Source organism: Theobroma umbraticum, unplaced genomic scaffold (assembly GCF_002168275.2).
Source record: "Theobroma umbraticum cultivar Fairchild unplaced genomic scaffold, ASM216827v3 scaffold_12.1, whole genome shotgun sequence".
NCBI lineage: Eukaryota > Viridiplantae > Streptophyta > Magnoliopsida > Malvales > Malvaceae > Theobroma > Theobroma umbraticum.
The window spans coordinates 4,659,768-4,660,035 of NW_018397269.1; positions in this window are offsets into that span (position 1 = coordinate 4,659,768).

Here is a 268-nt window from a genome sequence, read left to right on the forward strand (position 1 = left end):
TTAGTTATTATCTTAGTTTTTATAAAATATTATTTACAATTAGTTATTAATTATGCAAATTGTGCAATATATAATATTATAACATAAAATTTGTGTCATTAATATAAATACAATAAAGTAATATAACATTGTGTTTTACATTGATTATATTCATATCGGATAATTCTAATATTACTTTGAATGCGTCATCCTTTACGATTAATTTCATATTATAATTTCAATAATTAAGAATCATGAGTACTATTTATAAATATATATATATATATAT